This window comes from Cynocephalus volans, chromosome 1 (assembly GCF_027409185.1).
Source record: "Cynocephalus volans isolate mCynVol1 chromosome 1, mCynVol1.pri, whole genome shotgun sequence".
Lineage (NCBI taxonomy): Eukaryota > Metazoa > Chordata > Mammalia > Dermoptera > Cynocephalidae > Cynocephalus > Cynocephalus volans.
Window position 1 is genome coordinate 153407494 of NC_084460.1, and position 25156 is coordinate 153432649.

A 25156-nucleotide genomic window follows, 5' to 3' on the forward strand; every position below is an offset into this window, starting at 1 on the left:
GAATGACAAGTGAATAGCATTATGTACAACCGTTTCAAATTTACATGGTAAGTTTGAGACTGAGGTTACTTGAATTTCTGTTTATTTACCAGATAGATGATAACTGAATTTTATTTCTTTCAAGAGCCCTGTGTATATGTCCATTTTCTTCAAAATGTTTCTATCAACATTCACATATGAAACACCATTCTTTAACATTATTTTGGTATAATACTTATACTTTTAAATGTATTATTGCCAAGGACACTATCAATATATATGATTCATACAAGAACCAATTTTTGATAATGATCTAGAAAATATTTTTGCTGTGCAATTAAAATTTATAAGCAAAAGCTGAAATTCCAAGATTAAATTTCAAGTAAGACTATAACATAAGCTACAGAAATATTACTATTTAAAAATAAATATTATGTTAATGAATTATCAATGTATAAATGTCATTGAAATTCTGAGTGATCTGTATAATCTCTAGGAACACAAACTGAAACTGTCTAAAATTAGCTGAAACTGGTTTTATTTCCCTATCTCAAGTTACTTCAATGTTATCTTGCAATGTGTAAGCTGAACATGTGTAGAGAGAGGACCTTGTCCTCCAGATGACCTCAGGCACCACAAGAACCTGAAATTCCTGCACCTAGGGACTGGATTCAAAATCATCCAATCAGCTCTTGACTTATCAGCCAATTGGCCCTTGCCTATCCCAGCCAATCAGTCTTGCCTCATTAATATATGTGGCCTGACTGGAACTGTCCAATCCACTACTGCCCCATCACAATGCCAGATTCAGAGTTGGCCATTCAGGGATACTGAATACCCCTTAAAAGCCTGTGCAACCCCTGGATGAGAGAGACAGATTTGAAAGCCTTGCTTCATGTCTCCACACCAGTCAGGCATGTGAAATAAAGCTTTTTGTTTTCTCAAAAACTTGTGCCACGGTATTGGCTTTTATGTCCATCAGGCAGCAACCCCTTGCTCAGTAACATAATCTCAAACACATTTTTCTTAATGACAGACATCTGTTAGCCAACTTCCATTAGACTTTTGAAACCTAAAGCAATGGTCTTTCTAGTTTGAATCTAGTACTATCAGAATTGATACATTAAAAGATAAATTAGGAAGAACAATTAGAAGTACAAACATACCCAAACCTACAGAAATTTTCTGATGTGTTTATTAACACACACACACACACACACACACACACACACACAAAACACTATTTACTGATGATAATCAGGAAAAGATGGTAAGCAGTCTACATAAATCTCCATAATTAGCATTATTTGCAAATAGACAAACTCAAGTGTTACACTATATATATTTTGTCTGTAGTGGTATTTCTTTGATCACACATTTGTTGTTCTTCTCTTTATAATGACACAGATTTTACCATCTATTAAAAGCTTAAACTATAGGAACCCACACACACCTCAGAATGTAAACAGGAACTTGTTTGTTAACTGCTAAATGCCTAGCACTTAGAACATACCTGGTTCATATAATGAACTCAACAAATATCTGTGCAACAAATAACTATTGATTAAAATATAAAGCTACTTGATTTTTCTATTTTGTTTCATTCAACATCCTTAGTTAATTTACCCTTTTCCACCTTCCTACGTATGCAAGCAATATGATTCACAGATACTTTCTCATGTCTTCTCTTTCAACAGACAAATGCATCCCCTTCTCAGATTCCAGCACTCACTTTTCTTTTTCGTTCATTAAATCCCAGATTACTGACAGTGTATTCTGTGTGATTCAACTAGGTTTTAGTGGGCCATGTGAATCCAGAGCCTGAAACTGTGGATGCCCTGAACTTAAAGGGATAGCACGAAAGCTAAACTTCTTGGGTAGGAATCCCAGGCCTGGCATAAAGCCTGAGAAATTGGAGGGAGTCCAAGACACACCTCTGGATACAGAAAAAGGAGGGAACATCTCCTCTGACTTCCTCACAGACTCTAAAGCACTTGGTCAAACAAAATGAGCTATTTGATGTGCCCATACCCCCAATTTTCCTAGCTACGTTCTTGAAAACTTTTATTCAACAGTTTTTTTCCACAATTCAAAAGGAAATGTTTAAAACTTGAGTATAAAGAAATTCATTTCAGCAAATCCAATCAATAACTGCTGTGATATAAAATGTTTTCTGATCCAACTAAAGTGGTCAATATTAGAAAACAAGAGGGCATAGTTTTTAATAACAGAACGGGACAAATAGAACAAATAATATTTCATCTATATTACATTTAATGGAAGTAAGACTGAAAAAAAAATGGCTTTACCAAGATATGTATCTGTCCTGAAGCTTTACAAGCTCACTTTGCCTCGGAAACAGTCTTAGTCCCCAGAAATGCAAAACTGGCTAATAATTTAGGGTGCATGTCAAAGATATGGTACAAATGATTCAATCATTTTCACTTTAAATTCAGGACAGAAGTAATATTTATTTCCTCTACATCCCATTAGATGCAAAACTCTTCCAATTATTAAATTCCTTAGCTGGTTATACAATTCCTCAGAGCCTTATTCCTACATGGGAAGACTAATTATTGTATAAATGTCAATTCTTACAGAATTAATTTATAATATTTGTGCAAGCTTACAGAAAATAACAACCAAGTTTTTTTAAAAAAAAAAAAAAACCTGAAATAATATATCTAAGAGAATAAACAGGAAAAAATAGCCTTAAATTTTTTGGAGAAGGATCATAAATGAGAGGGCTTCCACATTAGATATTTAAACAGCTTATTTTAAAAGCTACCTACAAAAATGTGCAACAATTAGATAACCTTAGAGGAGATCCTAATATAGATGGATGTCTGTGTGCACACGTGTATATATATTTACATGTGCTCATGGGCACTGTATTAAGGAGTCATGCAAATCAATAGGAAAAGGACAGTTTTTTTTTTTTTAAATAAGAAAATTAGCTTCATTTGAAAAATCAAATTTGATCTTTACTCTATATATACCCACTATGAATTCCGGATGGATTACAGAGTTAAATAAGAAAATTCCAGAAATAGAATTATAAGAAAAAGATCAGAATAACTAATTTGGGGACTGGGAAAAAATCTATAAGCATAAGAGTAAGAGAGAAATTCACAAGTTGATTTATGTGATAACAATATAAATGACAAAACACTGAAAACCCTCATTTAGAAAAAAGAAGAAATTAAAAGTATAGGTAATGTTCCATCTCAATAATAATAAAGTAAATAATATATTGATGCCATTTTCAGTTATCAACCTTCCCCCTCATATGTATGTATGTATGTACATGTGTGTGTATATATGTACATTTTTATCATCATTAGAGATGAGGAAAAACAAAGTTAAACTGCAAAAAGGAATTTCAAATTATAACACATTCTGAGAAGCAATATGCCAAATTTATGAAAAGTGTGTTTATGTGTATGTGGTTTTTATTAATGAGTATATTTTCAATCCAGTAATTTCAATTTTAATATGACACTTGAGAATTTGATTATTTCTATAAAATATATGTCAAAAATTTAAATAGTATGAATTGTAAACAATAGACTAGCTAATAACTTACGTCTTATTGCTACTATAGAAAATGATGCAATCACTGCAAATTTTTTTGAAGATGATATGGAGATCTCTCTTAGCATTACAAATAATTAAGCTAGAAAAACTATAAAATATGTTCATGGTAATTTGGTCATATGTAAGCACATATGCCTATAGGTTTGAATACAAACTGTTTTTGTATAAAAAGTGATCTCTTATCTCTTTCCACATACACACAAACACATAGATATACCTCTCTCATTCTTTCTCACACACACACACAAAACACTTAAATAGAAACAGTGGTAATCCTCAAATATGTCTTCGTAATTATTTATTCCCAATCTTCATAATTTTCCTTCTTTAACTTCCCAACTGAAGGATATATATAAAAAAGACTCCTTTTTTTAAAAGAAGGTATGACAGAAGGTTATCTAAGTAGTCACTATATGGTGAACTGAAAAAGAGAGATATAAAATGGAATTTGATAGGGCTTGGGGTAGAATATGACCTTAAAGCTGCACCGTCACCGGGTGTAGAGAAACAGGAAATTACAGACAAACCTGCTCTGAGGAACAAGGTGAAGCATTACAAGCAAATGCAGCATAAGAAAATGAAATTTCCTCAGTCATCACAGATACAATCAAAAGCAGGGCAACACAGTAGGGTGATGGGCCCACATAAAGTTACCATAACTACAGTCTTTTTTGACCACACGTCCTTGCATATAAATACACCCACTGGCCTAGCACAGTCACACATGTGTACAGGCACAGCTCTGAGTCCAATATAATTAAGGGTCTGGAAAATAATAATGAAAGTAGACCAGCATTATAGTGTATTATACATACTAGTATTAAATAACATGAAATAGGTTTAGACTAGATTCGTATTTAAAAGCTGAAAAGTAAAGTAATATGCAGAAAAAAGTCATCAGGTAATCTGTTCTTAGGGGAAGAGATAAAAAATGGGACAGAAATAATTTGAAATTTGTAATATATAGAGATTTGGATTGTAAAAAATTTGTTAAATACTTAAGTTACCATCAGTGAACACATGAACTCAAGCATTAACCTTTTCTTAAAACATATGGTATTCAATAACCTAAAAGTTCGTTAGTATACTCTATTCATTGTTTCTAATACTAAGAAGGCATTGTCTTAAGTTAAATTTTAAATTCTATAATAACTGGCTTAAATAAATCTGCCCTAATTTATAAGCCTGAACCAAGGCAAGCTAGTTTTGTTGCTTGAACTCAACTCAAGTACATTAGAATGCAGTGCTTATTATGTAGAGAAGACTATATTGTGAAAGCCAAAAACTTGTTAAGTTTATGAAAAAGTATATATAGGCAGCTTTCAAATGAAAATTGGCTACTTTTGCAATGTTTCTTCATAAGCAATTTATCTAAAAATAAATATGCATTCTTCCAAAGACAAAATATGTTTAATAAAGCTTTCCTAAGTTTCTAGGATATCCTCCCCAAACCCTTTCCCTTTACAAGAAACCCCAAAATATCAATACTACTACTAAAAACAAAGAGTCATACCTCAGCTAAATCTTTTAAGTGGTTAAATGAGCATGAGATAAAGCATTGAGCATCCTCAGTTACCAGAGACACTGAGTTTCTAAAAATATTAATATTGTGGTCTCAACTACAGAGATTTTTATATCATTGGTCTAAGGAATGAATTATTTTATTGTATTTTTTGTATGCACAGGTAAAGTTATTAGTGCTCTCAGGATATCTCAGGGTGAGTCTGATGACCTGGTTGGACTGAGATGCACTAAGCTATGGAATCTGTTGGCCTCTTCCTAGTAAATTGGGCAAAAACCTCTCTCAGACTCAGTCTTGTGCTGAAAAAGTGGGATTTTAGTAGGATCTAACTAATAGAACTATTATGTGGGAGAAATGAGATCTTATTTGTAAAGAAACTATTTGTAGAGAAAGCAATTTTTCTGTAAATATTAAATGTGTGTTTTTCGTGTTGTATCATATACAACTAAATAATGATATAGAACTAGCCAGTGTCACACTTATTTTTATACAAAATCCATTCTGATTTTCAAATACTAGCCATAATAGTTGCCTGCTTCAGTAGCAGTAATGAGAAACGCTGAGGATTTCTCATAAATTCCACTAAAGACCAACTGTACTAGGGATACATATTACACAGAAGCTATCCAGGATGAATAAAGAGCTTTGACAATTTCTAAAGACTGAAATTCATATGTTGAAACCTAATCCCAGTGTGACGGCATTAGGAGGTGGGGCCTTTGGAAGGTGATTAGGTCATGAGGACAGTCTTCAAGAATGGGATTAGTGCCCTTATAAAAAAAAGGCCTCAGAAAACTCTTTCCCCTTAGCCTTGTGAGGATATGGGAAAAAGAAGCTGTGGATGAACCGAGAAGCAGGCCCTCACCAGACACTGTATCTCCTGGTGCGTTGATTTTGGACTTCCAGGATCCACAACTGTGACCTATTTATTTCTGCTCTTTATAAGCCACCAAGTCTATGGTATTTTGAGAGATCTCATGGCGTGGGTTTTTGAAACGGAGGTGAGAAGCTCATCCGTGGCAGCTTCCCAATGATCAGTTGCTCTCAGGCAACGCATTGAGATCAGTGCCTCTGTCTAGCAGCACAAGGTGGTTAGCATTTGAGAGAATGTGTTTATGCTCTTTGGACTGAAACAATGGAGGGCTCCAGTCATATAAGAGTCTTAAGTATCCAGTAGTGATACCAGGAGTAAGAAAAAGGGCAAAACTAGCAGTAAGAAAACCAAATCGGGTAAGTAGAAAATAGGAGTGAAAAAAAAAAAATTATGATTATCAAATAGGGCACTTCTGGGGGAAAGGGTTTTTCAGTAGAGGAGAAAGACCAGGAATATAGTAATGCATGAGTAAAGAAATTCAAAAAAACAGACAACTTATGAGGAGAATTTGTAAACAATTATTCTAGCAGACCCTGTAGTACTCCTCAAATCAGGGGCAACATCGATCTTGGAAATTAGGCTGAGGCTAGGTGAATAATTACATACCCATACATATTTTTTCTTTGTTACATCCTTGTGTCCCAATCTACCATTGCTTTGCTTATTGAATTTGGAAGCAAATTTCTAAAGTGTGAGTCTTAATAAACAAAGGAGAACTTGTCTTTTCATATAAGATGGGTCTTCCTACATTACATTCTATGAAGGTTCCTTGCCATCTGCTTGACTTTCTTAATAGACAGAATTTCAACAAATAAACTAATTTAAAATCCTAGCTCAGGAAATTGGTAAGGGCAGTTTTTCTTATCACATCTGTATGCTATTTTGTAACTTAATAAGGAAAATCTTTAATCTTCATTGGAAAAAATCTCTGCTCAAGAAAAACTACTAGATAGATTTAAATGAGTGTTATATTGCTAACACCTACATTTCAAATGTTCTTTAAAAGTAAGTTGTTTCTGTGTGAGTTTAGCAATGTCTTTTGTACACCATCACCAGCAACAGAAAGACCATATATCCCACCTTCTTCCTCTGATTGCCCTCTATTCTTTGCAAAGGCCCTTTATGAAAACCCCTTTAGTACTCCAGGGTCACTACTTATTACGGTAAATACAGACAAAAAGGTCCTGTCATCCCATAAAACCTTTCAGTTTCTGAAAGCTAAAATTTAATTCCCTGTGCAAATTCAAATATAACTCAAGAATAGAACAGCTTCTCTGTGTAGTTGATAGGATTATGACAAAAGGGTAGAAGAATTGATTTTCAACTGAAGTGAGAAATTAAGTTAACCTTAACCTTCACTCAGATATACATGCTGGTGAATCAGAAAAGACCATGTAGCTTCTTTCTAGTTATCAGAAAATTCAACCTACCAATATCCATTGTTAAGACACCATGAAAATAGAGGAGGAAATGTGTATGTTAGAGAATTGTGATTTAATAACATAATGAATACAAGAGTTGTTTTGCTATTTTAAAACTCAGATTATCATTATAAATAATTATATGCAGAAGATTTAAACTAGATGGACTAAATGCAAGTTTTTAAAATGATAAATGTAAACACATCTATACTGCCACTTTTTATTAAATTTTCATGTCTTTGTCTTAGTGCATTTTTGCTGCTATAACAGAATACCTGAGACAGGGTAATTTATAATAAACAGAAATTTGTTAGCTCATAGTTCTGGGGGCTGGGAAGTTCAAGATTGAGGAGCCAAAATCTGGTGAGGGCCTTCTTCCTGCATCATCCCATGGCAAAAAGCAGAAGGGCAAGAGAGCAGGAAAGGGACAAACTCACCCTTTTATAATGGCACCAATCCCACCCATGAGTGTGGAGCTTTCATGGACTAATCACCACTTAAAAGTCCCACCTCTTATTATTATTACCATGACAATTAAATTTCAAAATAAGTTTTGAAGGGAACAATCATGCAAAGCATAGCAGCCTCATTTTAAAACATAATATTGAAAAATATACTATTTGAAATTTACACATCTATTTTCATCATTATGGGTTTCGAGGAACCGTCCAACTGCAGAACTGCATGGAAATAATTTGAGGCATGGCTAGTCTCCCAGGTGTAGAAGAGGTCTCCAAGGATACAATCTTTCTCTCTCTACCCCACTTTCCTACATAGCAGAGCTGGAGAGGAGTGACTGACAAATGTGGCCTAAGCTTCTCAAAGATCAAGCAAGACAACCCAAAAAAGTACTCTTTATTCTTTAAGGGGATTATTTTTATCCTTGCAAGGATATTATTACCTTGCAAGATGTCAAAACTTCCTATAAATGCAAAGTAATTAGAACTTGTGGTGCGTGGGCAGAGTTAACCATGCTGACCAACAGAACAGAATAGACCCCAGAGAAAAACACACACGTGAATAATTTGGAATATAAGACAAATGTTGCACTGCAGCTGAACAGGGAAAGGGAAGTATTCACAAATCAAGACTGGAACAAGTGATTACCCATGTGTTAAAGACTGTCTTACCTCCCACCTTGTGCAAAATATCAATTAAAGAGGGAGTAAAGTCTTAATTATAAAAAAGGAAAATATTATAGAAAAGATTAGAGGAAACAATCTTTCTAACTATTGAGACTTCTTAAACAAGATACAGAAAAGCACTAACCATAAAAATTGATAAATTTGACTATACTAAAATTAAGAACTTATGCCCATCACAAAATACCATAAAAAAATGTAAAAGACAGCCACAAACTGGGAGAAAATATTTGCCACACAAATTGTTTTGTGGGAATTTTTTAACATTCAGGATAATAAAAAATTATTCAGTTGTATATGCTATTAATAAAACTAAAACATGATCTAATATCTTTATAAACATTAGGCATTTGTGCCCCACAATTGTACTTTCTGTGACATGGAACATAATGTAGTGTACAGAAAATTTCACATTACATATCTCTGAAAGTTGAAAATTTAAGAGTTTAAAAAATTTGTTTATTTATGATCGTCATAACTCTTGGGATAAGCAATGTGCTGCCCCTCTTCTCAAGTAGTTGCTGAAGGTGGATATTGCTCTGTTATTGCTGCAGCTGTTCCTTATTAATAAAGCAGCCTAGGAAGCTCTGCCTTCTGTTGGACTTAGCTTTGGAATTTGGAGAGGGCTCAGCTGTCCTTAAAGCTGAGAGAATCAACCTACGTTGACCTCATTTTAGGCTAATGCTTTTTTGAACCTGACATGTCTATTTACATGCTGTGATATTCATTAAATGACCTGCCTAGATGAGGTTGGGACAATATTGCGCCTAACAATAAAACTGTGAGTACTACAACATTCGACATATAAAGTTGATAATTTTAACTGTGATTATTGCTCCAACAACAGCAACTTGATATATTTCTAAAATCATTTCCAAGTTATATGAATTAATAACAGTGCCATTCTACCACTATATACATATTCTAATTTATACTTGGTGGTTAGCGATTAATGTTAAAAATGTGAACAAAGCATTTCTAAATTTCAAATTTTGGTGTCCTCATTTCCATATCTCCTATTATCCACTCATAACTTGGTATTCAATATAAGAATGAAAGTAGCATAAATTGATCAACATAAATTAAATTTTTAATCATTTAACATTCTGAAAAAATTTATAGTTAGAAAAATAGATATTGATGCTACATCAATGCTACGTTTAATTGATCTTTATGTTTTCTCATTTTGGAGAATGAATAAATATCTCTGAAGGCTGTGGACAGTTCAAAAATTGCATGATTAAGAAAACTGTCGCCATAAAGAAAAGAAAACCAATATGGATAAATAAAAAGCATAAAGATAAATTTAATATTAGTAATTATTATGCTAATGCTAATAATGTGTAGCACTCTACAGTTTACCATGGATATTCATGCATATTCATATTATTTGATTAATGGAAGAGTTTATCTCTGAAGGGAAAATGAAATGAAATGGTCAGGATCCCTCAGCTGAGCATCTGATGTAAATATAACTGTGCACATACACCCAGGTGTTCCTTGGCTATTGTCTAATATAGATGCATATGGGCACCCAGGTGTCCCTGAGTTATCTTAAGTATAAAGGACAAATGGCTCTGATCCCAGGACACCCCCCAGTCTCCCTCCCCCCACCTCCCTTGCCCAAGATGCCCAGGGGGTGGATCTGAGGGGGTTGCTACTGCTGCTAGAAGCTGTTGCTGTAAGCTGTGGCTTCCATGGCCCCCAGGGTTCTCCAGGAGGCCACCTCCACTGCTGCTGCAGGAGGCTGCCATAAGCTGCTGTTGAGGAAGCTGAGGACTAAGCTCACATTGGAATGAACCTGTCAACTCCAATGGCTCCTAGGATCTTTTTCCAATTACCTAGCTTGTGACCTGTATGTTAGGGGTCTGGTGACCCAGTCAGTACATGAGAGGTCTGGTGACCCAGCCAGCATATGAGGGGTTTGTGACCCAGTCTGTACAATGGGTTTGAAGGGTCTGAGCCCTAGCCCAACACACTCCCAAGATACATCTCTAGAGCTCTCACATAAAAATACCTAACATGCTTCCTTCCAATCCTGGGCATGTTTATCACTGCCTAAACAATCTGGTCACTCCTTAATGAAATTTTTTAAGCCTTATTCACATGGTACTTTAGTTCTCGTGCTTTTTTCCCACTACCTTGTTCAAGCCCAGTCCCTTCCTTTTCAATGTCTTTATGTTTTCCATGCTTTCAGGGCGATATATAAGAAATAACTCAAATCAAACCCTTCTGAATGTAATTTCTGAAGAGTCACACAACACAATTATTCTCCATCCTCAGTGAAATAATAGCTTAAAATCACTTATTTACATTGTACATTTCTCTCAGGTAGAAAACCCCACACAGTCTGTCTGTACAATCATGCATCCACAAAAGTGATATCTGGAAACTTAGCAATTTATGTCTGGACTTCATTTAGATATTTCACTTGAAAGTAAATGAAATTCCAAATATAATCAAGCATGTGACAATACAGTAATTACTATTTCTAGAAATCAATGATTACTTATATGAAGAATATTTAACACTAGTTATTCTTAAAACAACTTTGAAAATTTAATTATTATGATATGTAAATAAAGGTAAAGGAAGAAAACAGATTTTAAATGCTTATTAAAGAATAATTTGCTTGGATTTGTAGATTCTACTGCTTTTGTTTACCCCTGCATAAAACAAAGACTTCATTAAAAATCATAGAAGGAATGATGATGCTTTGATGAGACATTCATCAACAGGAGTCACCACAAAAATGTGTTAATTTATGCCCCCGTAGAAAGCATAGAGATACCATAATACAATTACTTTTAATATTATAAAAGGCCAATTAGAACCTTATCCAGTTCTTTGGGTGCTGTTAAAGTGAAGAATTCATAGATGCCAAGTGTAATTATTAACATAGTACATGCCAGACACTGTTCTAGATGTTTACAGATATTAACTCACAGTCACAGCAATCCTAAGGGATATAAACATTAATCTCATTTGTCAGATGAGGAAACCAAGGAAGAGACAGGTTAAAAATATTGCCCAAAGGGCCAAGCCCGTGGCGCACTCGGGAGAGTGCGGCGCTGGGAGCGCAGCGACCTTCCCGCCGTGGGTTCGGATCCTATATAGGAATGGCCGGTGCACTCACTGGCTGAGTGCCGGTCACGAAAAAGACAAAAAAAAAAAAAAAAAAAAAAAAATATTGCCCAAAGTCATTCAGCTACTGAGTAATAAAGCTGGAATTCAAACCCAGATCATTTGTTTTTATTGTCTATCCTTAACATTTTATGCCAAACTAAAAGAACTTCTCTTGGTTTAATATTTGCCCTGATGATCTCCTTGGCACAAAGTTTGGTAGCACTGCCATGTCGAAAAAAGACATTCAGTAGATTAGGTAGATAATGGAAAAACAATTTAAATATTCCATGTAAATTAAATTTATCCAAAAGACCACGTATTGTAAAACATCTTGTTTTTTCTATGTATGTGCACACAAGCAAAAGATGCTAATTAATATAAGAGGAATTTGTTACCCACAAATCAATTTAAATTACATCATTCTATTATTTCTACTTACCTACATTATTAAGCATGACAAGAATAATTCTCTTGCCCATCAAACCAAAGTGTGAAAGACCCTACTGACATAAAATGGTTATTGTCTTTGGCTTTTATTTCACTTCCCTTCCTACCTTAGAGTTTTTCTAACTTTGTGATAATCCTCAAAGCCAGTATGTTTGACAAAGCCCCTATTATTCACCATATAAAATTGCAAATAATAAAAGATTCTATTTAGTTCTATATATGGACACTAGGAGACACAGAGTACTAAGAAAAGGAAAATCTTTTTTTAAAATATAGGGAAACTGATATAAATAGACAGGTTAGATGGATGAATTAGACATATTTTTCTTAATATGTGCATGGCATTATTGTAAGAGCTTGACAAAAATCCAGCAATATGTTAAAAGAAAAAACAAAACAAAACACTATACAAGGAAAGAAAGTAATAAAAGAAATCTGGTATTTTACTTATGATTTTCTTGCCCACAGTAGGGGATTAAATAAACATTTGTTAAGGTGAATTGAATTCAACCTTGAAAAACATAAGATATGTTAATAGCAATGCCTCTCAAATCTTTACACTAAATTTTCTCCATAACATAGAAAAGTAAATATTCAAGAAGAATTGGAACTTGACCTCCAGTGGTCCATTTTAAGTGAGATTCTATATCTTTGGGTTAAACTGACTATTTAAAAAGGTGTGCAAGGTGTATCCTAAGGCTCTGCATACATTTAGCACATTACGACGTATACTTCAGACTGTACGTATGTTGCATTGATGAATTCTATTATGAATGGTTAAACGACTTGCTCTCCATTCATGATTAAACAGCTTTATATAGCTTTTAAGAGCTCTATGCTTATATTTAATCTACTTGTCATGTTTAGCTGTAATTACATCCGAAATTAATCTTTCAAATCATTAAAATATAATTTTGAATCAAATGAAGAAGATATCTCTAAATTTTTGATTTTCAAGCCAAAACATTTACTCAAGAATGAACATTTTCCAAGTCCTATTCAAAGCATTGGAAATATAGCATTGACCATAGAAGACTAACAAATCTTATTTTCATGAAGCTTGAATTTTAAAGTGAGAAAGACTGTGTGAGTGAGTGTGAGTGATTGTGAGTGTGTGTGTGTGTCTGTGTGTGTAAAACATAGATTACTTTAGACAGTAATAAGCACTATAAAAATAAAGTACTAAGGGGGATAGGTTAAAGGGTCCAGAGGGAGGTCTGGAAAGGGCTAACAGAGTCTGTACTTCTCAATAAGGGTCTGAAACATTTTCTGGTGCAGTAGAAATCCAAACAGTTAACACCCTATTGCGGGAATAAACAGCAAACACAAAGTGCCTACAGGAGAGATGGCTGAGCTGTGTTCCTGCACAGCAAAGAGGTCAGTGTGACTTGAGTAGAGAATGCTGGCAGGGATGTAACGACAGACTAGGTCAGAAATAGCCAGATTGTGTATAGCCTTGCAGGCTATTGGAAGGACTTTGGTTTTCTTTGAATTAAAGAGGAACCACTGGAGGGCTTGTGCAAGGAATGACATGCTCTGACTATACATTATCAGAAACATTCTGGCAACAATATCAAAAATAACTGAAAGGAGACAAGGGTAGAAACAGACGAGTTATGAAGCAAGGACAATACTCCATGATAGAGGTGATGAGAATTTAAATTTTATACCATGTAATTAAAAGTTAGAAGTGGGCTCTTGGACCTTCCTTAAAACAGAAATGGTAGTTTGGAGCTTAATTTCTTTTAGTGCAGTGTTCTCATCATTTACACAGTATTCGTGGCACACCATTAGAAGTTTACCAAACCAATGCCTTTTGGTAATTAGACGAAAAGTTCATTGAAAAAGAATCTCTCAAATTTTCCTATTAAAATTATTCTTACTTTTCTTTACTCTCAAAAATTATTTTACAATACTGAAGACTAAAACTAAAGAGTTTGGTTAGTTGTCAACCCTTGTTTTTTGTAGTTTTGATTTGCTCACCATTAGCTACTAGTTCTTGGCTTGCAATTGTAACATCCTCAATTTATAGTATGTTTGCTAAGAGAATTTGCAATATGTCTTTAAATACGTTATCAAAGGAAATAAATTGGAAAAATAATTACTTTCAAAACACACAAAACATAACCTTTGCCTTTACACTTCAGTGAATCCCACTAACTGGTGGACAATCTGTTCATTAAGGTCATCTTCCTGATTTATATTGACTCTGAGAGACTGTGCAGGAATTCTCATGGCTGCTTAATATAGCTGAAATTAACAGATTGACTCTGCCATGCCCTATTCATTTTCCATGAAGAGATTCAGTTAGAAAGTGCATAGCTTATGATTCTTCATTTTACAGGGATGAAAGGTAGATCATCACCTAAATTTGATGCAATTTATCCTCACTTTAACTCATTGGGAATAATTAGTTCATTTTCTTCTTTATAATAACTGTAAGTCTATAACCATTTAAAGTACTTCAGTGAAAATAATCCAAAAATATCCATGGAAATTATACACATATTGTAAGCAATGGGGGTGGGGGAAAGGTTTCCCATATGCATTCACAGTGCTGAGGCTTTCTGCCAGCACCAAATCCTTTTGGATAGTTTCCATCTTCATTCGCATTCTCATCTCACTGAACCTTATTAAATCAATCTGAACATTAAAAAAAAAAATCCTATATTAAAATCAAGATTGATGTATTTCTAACTGGTTCAGGGTATATATTAATTTTATCAGAAAGTTATAGTTAAAGGCCCATAGCTATGCAGCTAAGACCACAGTGCAAGAGAGAAGATACGCTTGTTCCCAGTGTGAGGTCATGAGAGCTGTTTGCCAAAAACTCTTCTTCTGGCACAGATAGAGTTGCACTACCTCGCTTCCTCTGAAGTAAGTTGTGACTGTGTGATTTGCTTTGGCTGAAAAACATGGGTAGAGTAATGTGAGTTTCTTCTTGTCAGTAGCTTTAGGAATTTCTGTCTAAAGGAGAACGGTGGAAGTGTGGAAGCACATGGTGGATGCTCAGGAGTCTGGATTCCTGAATGGCTAAAATGAATGGAATCTTCTTCCAACCCATGTTAGACACTGTAGCACAAGCAACAAATAAATCTCCACTGGGGTAAGCCGCTGAGATTTTTAGGTTGGTAATAGAGTTACTTGCACAGACACAGCAAGTAAGATGCAGCAAGTAATCTTATCATCTACTAAAGGAAGTAGATGGTAATAGGACTAGAAGAAGTAAGTTATATGGAGAAGTAAAAATGTGCTAAATTGCCCAGAATATGAGAATGATGTCAAGGGGAGTTCCAGACAATAGTGGGTTTTATCTAACGGCAGCTTATACTATTTCCTTAACATATCACCATCTACCCATATTTTTAAAGAACATGCTGGAATAAAAAAAGGATTGGAAGTTGATTACAGCTTTTATTAAAAACTTGTAGGTAAAAGCATATTGTTATGCTTGAAACATGATGAAAACCCTTAGAGGGTTTTCTCTTGAGAAACAAATAAGAGGTTTTAGTCAAAGTATATTGGTAGTCTTAATAAGGCATTTTCTCCACTAGCAGCAACAATGAAACTGCTGTTATTACTACTCAAATAACAGTAACAGAACATTTTTGTAGAGTTTCTTACATGCCACACCTGTTCTAAGCACTTTACATGTGTTAAGAATTTAATCCTCAAGGATGTTATCCTATCAGAAGGGCACTCTTCTTATCCCAATTTAAGAGATTAAGAAATTGAGGCATAAACAGGTTAAGTAGTTTGTTCAAGTTTATATAGATAGTGACTGGCAGAACTGAGATTTAAACCCAGGCATTCTGGCTCCAGAGTCTGTGATTCTGAAGACTGTAATCTACTGCTGCTCATTAATGATTAGCAATTAATTTCTTTCAACATATTAAATGAAATAACTAGGTCTTATATAAAATCCAGGATTTTGCAGAAGATAAAGCCAAACAGAGGGAAATGACACACTGAACAGTAGTAATCCATGTATTTAGTCCCTGCCTAAATTTACGTTCATTGTCAAGAACTCACGGTTGAAGGAAGAGGATTAGACATCATAGGATTTGTATAAGTTGGTTTCAGCAGGGACCAGTAGGCTCCCAAGAGCAGAGAAGACTACGACTACTGAGTCCCTGGGTTCCACACCCCCAAGGAGTGAGAACATCTAATTTAGATAACCAAAGTCTATAATTAGCTAATTAAAAGCAAAACTGTGAATCCTGCCAGGTTAAAGACAAGCTGTGATGTTCTGGCATGCAGCTGAGACGCAACAGCAATTTTCAAAGGACATACGACCCTGAGAAACTGTTTGGTTTAAAGTCCACATTTTACCTGTTAAATGACTTTTCCTTCACTGGGTGTGTGAATTTTAGCAATTTATTTAACCTCTTAAGCCACCAAAACCTGATCTTCAAACTCAAGACAATAATGCTGCCTCAGGATCAATGTGGAATAAGGTACGATAATGTGGGTAAAGCACTTGGAATATTTCCAGTCATGTTACTAGATATGAGAGGATTTATAAGGACAGTGTTTACAAGATGCTTGAGAATACAGCTGTGTTTTAAATACTTATTCTAAGACATTTTACCAATTTATATATTTAGATCAGGTTACACAAGTTGTTTTCCTGATTACTTCCACTTTCCTCATAATTTTTTAAATTTTTATTATTTATTATAAGCATATTCATTATTACAAATTGTGATTTTTTTCTTTATGCCCTTTACCCAACCTATCCTCATAATTTTCTTTACTTTCCTCTTGACCTACTAAATGTACCTACTAAAGAAACTACATCTATCCTGCCCTTAGAACCTTCTTACAGAAAAGTTATCATTTGATGAAAGAATTTAATTTATGCTGATTTGTATTAAATTACTAACTACAATGTTCTAGTTTTCATTTCTCAAAAAAAAAGTGAATTCCAGTTGCACAGGATAAGAATAATTGCACTTAAAATGCTGCATAAAAATATGTATAGTAATTGTGCATGAGCCAACATAACCCAGTAGAGTGGGAGACTTTTCAAAAAACATACACATAGCTTTCTGATGACTGAGCCCACATTTTTAACCTGATGGCTCTCAGGTTCCTAAATCTTAGCTATAGACCTGGTCTATGGTATCTCATCATTAGGCAATTACATATTTCTGACCATCTGCTAACAGCCCTCCCTATCCACTGGTCTTGAACTCCAGCCTAATTCAGAACCTGTCATCTGTTCAGTATGGCCTCATCTCACTGTCCTCTTTCCTTTCCAGATAAAATGGACACAATTCTTCATTAATTAACATCAGCTATCATAGCCCAACTTACTTTTTATTTTTACTGAATATTTTATAATGTGGCTTTTTTCATACATTCCTTAAGCTTCTTTGCAGCTTTTCTGCATGACAACCTGTAGCTCTAAGTAAAATATATGCATAATAAATACATAAACAATTCAATCTACAAAGAAAAATCTTTAATAGTAAAGGTGAAATAAATCAATAAAATACCATCAATTGTATAAACTGGTAAGACACATCCTCTGAGACAAGAAGGCATGGCAAACTATATAATTATATATTTAATATATTGTTAATTATATATATAACCAAATAAATACAAATCAATATAAAGAAACAACTCCAATGCCAAAATATGGCATTTACTTGAAACTCCTCATAAACTTGAGTTATGTTTTCTCATATAGTATATTTGGGGATAAGACTTGATAATTCAAGAGAATTCCAAAGATCATGTTCTCTTGATTCACATGAGAAAACAGAAATTCATGCACTGGGGGAAGGGGGAGTTGTCATTGCTAAAATGTATATACACAGACAATGTCTTCACACATTACTCCTTCTCAAGGATGTTCTTAACTTATTACAGGACTCTTCAGAGAATAAAGTTTCTAAAAGAACAATAGTAACACCAATACTATTTCAAAAGGATTAGAAGTAGGGTTGCTTCTGTGTTCTGTGCCCAATTTGCACACTCAGGTGCCGGCAGGGGATATGGCAGCTTTCCTTGTAATCAGCACAATACACAGAATTCAAACTTCCCCTGTTCCTACCATTTTTCAACTTTTCCATTAGCTTCCTAACTGCAGATTAAAGAAATCACTCCTGGCCTGCCTTTATATTCATTAAATATTGTAGCTTGACACTTGTTTTTCAAGTATTGTTTTTTTCAAAACAAAGCAAGTGACTAAGTCAAACTGTCCCTGTTTGCATATGATGGGATTCTATACATAGAAAAACCTAAAGACTCTACAGAAAAACTCTTAGAGCTAATAAACAATTTCTGTAAAGTTGCAGGATACAAAATCAACACACAAAAATCAGTAGCATTTCAATGCTCCAATAAAGCATTAGCAGAAAAAAGAAATCAAGAAAGCAAGCCCATTTACAATAGTTACCAAAAAAATAAAATATCTAGGAATTAATTTAACCAAGGAGGTGAAAGATCTCTACAATGAGAACTACAAGTCATTGCTAAAAGAAATTAAAGAAGACATAAAATGATGGAAAAACATTCCATGCTCTGGGTTGGAAGAATTAACATTGTGAAAATGTCCATACTAACCAAGGCAATCTACAGATTCAACTCCATCCCCATCAAAATACAATGACATTCTTCCCAGAAATAGAAAAAAAAAAAAAAATCCTAACAATCATACAGAACAACATAAGACTCCAAACAGCCAAAGTAAATCTTAGCAGAAAATAAATAAATAAATAAATAAATAAATAAATAAATAAATAATAAAGCCAGAAGCATAACACTACCTGACTACAAATTATACTACAAAGCTATAGTAAACAAAACAACATGGTACTGACATAAAAATAGTCATTTGGACCAGTGGAATAGAATAGGGAACACAGAAACCAACCCACATATTTACAGCAAACTGATCTTTTACAAAGGCAACAATGACACACATTGTGGAAAAGGCTGCCTCTTCAATAAATGGTGCTGTGAAAACTGGATATCTGTACGTGGAAGAATGAAACCGGACCCATACCTCTCACCATATGCCAAAATCAACTCAAAATGGATTAAAGCCTTTAAGACCTGAAACTATAAAACTCCTAAAGGAAAATGTAGGGAAAACACTTTAGGAAGTAGGACTGGGCAAAGACTTTATGAATAAGACCCTAAATGAATAAGCACAGGCAACCAAAGAAAAAATAAACTAATGGGATTACATCAAACTGAAAACCTTCTGCACAGCAAAAGAAACAATTAACAGAGTGAAAAGACAACCTACAAAATGAGAGAAAACATTTGCAAAGTATGCATTTGATAAGGGATTAATATCCAAAAAATATGAGGAACTCAAACAGTAAGACAGTAAAAAACAATGTAATTTTTTAACAGTAAAAAAACCAAAAATCCCAATTAAAAACGGGCAAAGGAACTGAATCATCATTTCTCAAAGGAAGGTATACAAATGGACAATGGACACATGAAAAAATGTTCAATATCACTCAGCATCGGGGAAATGCAAATCAAAACCACATTGAGATATCATCTCACCCCAGTTACATTGGCCATTATCAAAAAAGAGAATAAGAAATGCTGGCTGAGGATGAGGAGAAAGATGAGGAGAAAGGATGAAGAGAAAGAACCCTCCTAGACTGTGGGTGGAACTGTAAATTGGTATGGCCATCATGGAAAACAGTACGGAGGTTCCTCAACCAATTATAGATAGAACTGCCATAAGATCCAGCAATCCCACTGCTGGGTATATACAAAAAGGAATGGAAATCATATCAAAGGGATAACTGCACTCCCATGTTTATCACAGCTCTATTTACAGTACTGAAGAGTTGGAACCAACCTAAATGTCCATCAGGAGATTACTGAATAAGGAAACTGTGATATACATACACAATGGAATACTACTCTGCCATAAAAAAAAAAAAAAAGAATTCTGCCATTTGCAGCAACATGAATGAACGTAGAGAACGTTAAGTGAAATAAACCAGGCCCACAAAGAGAAATACCACATGTCCTCACTCATACGCGGGAGATTTAAAAAAAGGTAATGGGCCACAATAATCAACCACATTGTATATCAACAAAATAAAATTAAGGAAAAAATAAATAAATAAATAAATAAATAAAGTGTGGTTCTCTGGACAAAAAAAAAAAAAAAAAATCAAAATTAAAAAAAAAATTTTTAAAAGAAAGAAAGAAAGAAAGAAATGATAATCAGAATAATTTGTTGAACTTTCAAAAGTAGAGAACAGAACTGAGGCCACTAGAGCTGAGAAAGAGGGAGGAGGAATGGGGGATAGCAAGAAATTAGTAAAGGGCCACAAAAAAATGATTACATTGTAATATTGAAAATAGTACTAGTCCTGATTGGAGCATCACATATTGCACACAGGTATGGATATTCAAAACTGTGCCCCACAGACATGTACAATTAATTAGGTTTCAATAAACAACAACAACAACAAAAATCAACTGAAGCCAAGGGTATATTAATGGGTTGCCCAAAGTGATACTGCTAGAGTAAATTCTAGAGCTCAGATAATTCATTATGGTGTGCTGTCTCCTAAAGCTGATAGAATTAATGTGGAGAATATAATACCCTCATACAGGCAAATCATTTTAGATGTGCACAATTTATTTTTCAAAAATTATATTTGTCAGTTATACTGACACACCAAACTTTTATCTTTATAATTGAAATTATTAGTATAGTAAAATATGCCAATAACTACAAATATAAATTGCATCCTACATAATAAAATAAATTGAAAAATTAGGGAGAAAAATACCTTGTAAGATATTATAATTGTGACTAATGTCATAAACAGAAAAAACCCTAAAGGAAACCTCTAGAGGAATGTCAAGTCTTGCTTGTATTTTCTCAGCTCTTTGACTGTCCTATCTCATTTCCAAAAGTAGCACCTTTCCCACTCTTGAGAAAAGTCTCTGTAACCCATCACTAGGAAAACATAATAAGCAAAAGTATAAAAATATATTTTATAACAACGCAGATAAATTGTGTTGGTGCAGGTTCCCCTGCTGGGGACAGAAAGTAACAAAGAAAAGAATAGCTGAAAACAATGGCATGACTCACTGATCTGCTCCATCCTATGAATTATAAAAATAAATTTAGCCTTTTCTTTCTGATTAGGTAGAAAGAGGTCAACATAGAAAACATCCCATCTATTTCAATCTATTTCTATGAATGTAAATTCGTATAAAAGAAAGAGAAACCTTTTAGACATCACAATAAAGGACACTAATAAATTCTGTATTTTAATATTCTACACTATATATTTTTAAGTTTCAATATACATATGAATTCAAATGTATTTATAAATATATTAATTTTTGTCATTGTGTAACTGGTATCCAGACAAATTTTCTTAATATTCTAAAATCATACCAAATTCTTCCAAGACCAAAATTATGACAAGCATTAATATAAATGTTGTAGAGGGTTAAAAATCTTGATTCTCCTTTGATTTTTAGACAGGGCTCTTTAGCTAAAAACTTAGGGACAAAAGTCTTTAGGTAGGAGGCAATGGCCTGCAGCTAGCAGGGCAACAAGCCCGTTTAATCAATTCTAATCAAGTATATGTTGATTCTCAGTTGATTTCAGTATAGGGCTTTTAGGTAATGCATGTATGGGACAAAAGTCCTTAGCTAGGAGGCAATGACCTACAGCTAGAGGGGCAAAAGCCTATCTAATCAATTCTCATCACTATTTAGGGATGGAATTATGTACTTTTATTATTTAACATACTGATTGTTGTTCAAAGATGTTGAAAGAATTGCTGAAGGGAAAAATGTGAAAAAATGTTTGCTAAGGGCAAGCTGTTTATGGAAACTTTAAAGACAATTATACTTAAATTTAATCATAAGATGTAACTTTTGCTTAAATCATTTAAAGAGAGGTTATATTTTATTTATTTATTTATTTATTTATTTATATTTTTTTCTTAATTTTATTTTGTCAATATACAATGTGGTTGATTATTGTGGCCCTTTACCAAACCCCCCCTCCCTCCTCCCTCACCCCCCTCCCACCCAACAATGTCCTTTCTGTTTGCTTGTCATATCAACTTCAAGGAACTGTAGTTGTTATGTCTTCTTCCCCACCCCCCACCCCCGGTTTTTTGTGTCTGTGTGTGTGAATTTATTTATTTATTTTTAGCTCCCACCAATAAGTAAGAACATGTGGTATTTCTCTTTCTGGGCCTGACTTGTTTCACTTAATGTAACTCTCTCAAGGTCCATCCATGTTGTTGCAAATGGCAGTATTTCATTCGTTTTTATAGCTGAGTAGTATTCCATTGTGTAGATGTACCACATTTTCCATATCCACTCAAATGGGATTATATCAAACTAAAGAGCTTCACAGCAAAAGAAAAAACAGTTAAAAGACAACCAACAGAGTGGGAGAAAATATTTGCAAAATATACATCTGACAAAGGATTAATATCCAGAATATACAAGGAACTCAAACAACTTTTTAAAGAGAGGTTATATTTTAGATTAGATAATGATCACAGTTTGATCACATCATTAATTTAAATGATGCTACTAGTTTCTATTGTTTTAAGCTGTACTTAACCATAGATAACTTTTGACTCATTGCCCATGTCTTTGTGTCCTTTTGAAATGATTGAATCAACTGATTTTTCTTGTGAAACTTCCTTGACTTTACAATAAAAACAGAAGCTAACTTTGAATCAGGGCTGTACCCAGTTTCTCCTTCTAACAGAGGAGTTGCTGAGGTGCAGTCCCTTCAGGCTTCTCACTGCATTCATGCTGCTTTGAGTAATCTTTTTTGTGTCTCTGTTACACAGCAAGAAGTGTAACAAAATGTCTCAAATCAATCAGTAAAATTATTCCTGTTACTAAATGACTGTTGTGCCTTTAAATCATGGCTACGTAAATCATATTAAAGCTCATTGATAAGAACACTGAAAACTCAGAAAGTTGTGTAAATTAGTATTTATATTGTGATATAATCTAAATATCAAGAGTTTATACCAAATCATCAAGATGGGGAGTAAATATTTGTAAAATCTGTTAAAGCATCAGGAAATTGCTAAGTCAAAATTTATTTTACATTTTGAAATTGCAAGAACTACCTAAATATTTAGTGAAGACATGTTGTATTGTTAAGTTTGCTTTACAAGTATTAAAAGTATTTTTGCTTTATTTTTTCCACTAAATATATTCTTCTAACCACTATGGACATGTAAAAATAATATTTTTGACAACAATAAAAATAACAGCCCTGAGAGGGTAAAAAGATGCAAATTCTCTTTGTAGTTGTTAGATTTAAAGATAACTAAATTTTCTCAGTTTTAGAAATTAAGAAATCCCAATTGTTCATTTCTTTGAGCATATAGATTAAAAGAAATTCACTTCATTGATTTAATTGGCATCTTAATGATGCATCATACCCTCAGGAAAATAGAATCAAAACAATTCCAAAGACATCCTGGGTAGCTGAGATTAATTATTTATGCTTTTGTGTTATGACACCCAATATAATCCACATTTGGGTTTTTAAGAAAAGAGATATTTATATTTTTTACTTAATTGTTCTTGTGACTTAAATGTGGGAAGTGTCTTATTTGCATATATTTTAAATATATGAAATGCGATCCATTAAAATGGCAACATGCTAATGTTGTTAAAGGGTAAACAGAACCTCACAATTTACGTGATTAACAAATGTCAAAAGGTGTTATGTTTGGAATACATGTTTGTATGTCTATAAAGTACCTAAAATAGAGTGGCTTTAGAACATGGTAAGCCTGTTTAAATATGAAATTGCTGTTTTGTGGTAATTCATAATCAAAATGCATAAAATTGGTTGGCTTATTATCTTAAAGTTAATTGCATTCTTAAATAATATACTTAATAAATTTTTTGACTTGGGGTTACATTATAAGGTGAAATGTACCTAAATCTAACCATTGGACCCAGTTTTTTTGTTGTTGTTGTTGTTTGTTTGTTTTAAGGCAATAAATATATACTGCAGTGTATCTAATTGTCTGGAAAAAAGGAGAAATTGTATATTTATTGCTTTTAGAAGCATTGTTCTAAATTTAGAGGTATTTTACCCAAGAATGTGTCTGTATGTTGAAGAAAAACATATTGAGCATATTATTTTTAGAACACAGCTAACATACTATTTTAAAATACAATCTTATATTTCCAGATTTTTCTGTCATCATGTAGCTTAGGGGGCATGGGTAGAAAAAAAGTCAAGTTCCCTGCCTATAGAAGAGAGTAATTCTGTTCACATACACACACGCACAAAACTCTATTTAATTGTCAGTAGATTATCAGGAACCAAATTCAAGCTAAACTTTTGGGGATGCATTCCACTACCAGTTCTTATTGCCACTCCCTGCCTTTCCTCTTTATTTATTTTATTCATTCTTTATGACTGCCAGTTCCTCATAATGAATCTACGTGCATTTAACTAAACATGAAAAGTGATTATGAGGGTAATCGGAATAGTGAAAACATTTCAGTCAGTGTCAAACTTCTCTCTCTTCCTAAATCTAAAAGTCTATCACCCAAATATACAACCATACTTGAAACCATTTTCACCATGAAATACATTTATAGTTAAATGACAGCTCCACATTCCAAATGAGATCTGCTGATTGCTATAAATCTCTAGGGGGGTTACTCTTTACTTGATGAGAATATAGATTTAAAAATTAGTTAACATTCCACAATGATGGCACTTAACTTTAAACAGATAAGCACTTTGAAATCAATACTTACAGCTCCATAATAAGTATTTGTTTGGTACTGATGAAAATATGAAAAACAAAACTGGGTGTAAATTAAAAGTATTGTGAAATATTTTTGGGGTTTTGAAAGAATGCTTCTTCAACAATATTTGAATACTATAATAGTTACAACTCATTAATTACCAGTCAAGTTCAGTGTTTTCAGGAGTCAGCTGTTTGAGTACTGAAAAACTCATCCTGAGTCTGGTTGCCTAAACTTATTGAGGCTAGTTTTTCTCACCTCTAAAAGGGTTGTGTTGGTC